The sequence below is a fragment of the Palaemon carinicauda genome, chromosome 15 (assembly GCF_036898095.1).
Source record: "Palaemon carinicauda isolate YSFRI2023 chromosome 15, ASM3689809v2, whole genome shotgun sequence".
NCBI classification, from domain to species: Eukaryota; Metazoa; Arthropoda; class Malacostraca; order Decapoda; family Palaemonidae; genus Palaemon; species Palaemon carinicauda.
In genome coordinates, this window is record NC_090739.1 from 137,030,150 (window position 1) to 137,030,914 (window position 765).

Consider the following 765-nt stretch of genomic DNA (forward strand, 5'->3'; position numbering starts at 1 on the left):
AAAGACAATATCTTAAGTTTCTACATATCAAACTCCTTCATGAAAAACAAATAAAAATATTATTATTATTATTATTATGAAAAAAATTATTTCATATATATATTATAAAAAAAAAACTTATGTCATCCAGTTCACCATAAAAATATTTGCACCAAGTTTAAACTTTTTAAGTTCTACTGATTTATAAGCATATATTCTGATAAATTCACAATACATCGCAGCTACACCCCAAAAGGATTTATTACAAAATTAACATACAATTGATATGAAATAAAAATAATAAAAAAATAATTTATATAAAATTAATATAAAATAATTAGTATAAATTAATATAATCAAAATAAATGAAAATATAATTAATATTAAAATAATTTAAATTAATACAATTTAAATAAATGAAAATATAATTAATATTAACATAATTAATATAAATTAATATAATTAGATAAATGAAAATATAATTAATATTAACATAATTAATATAAATCAATAAAATTTAAATAAATGAATATAATTAATATTAACATATTTAATATAAATTAATATAATTCAAATAAATGAAAATATAATTAATATTAACATAATATAAATTAATACAATTTAAATAAATGAAAATATAATTAATATTAACATAATTAATATAAATTAATATAATTCAAATAAATGAAAATATAATCAATATTAACAATTAGCCTAATTTAATCAATACAATTTAAATAAATGAAAATATAATTTATATTAACATAATTAATATGAATTAGTACA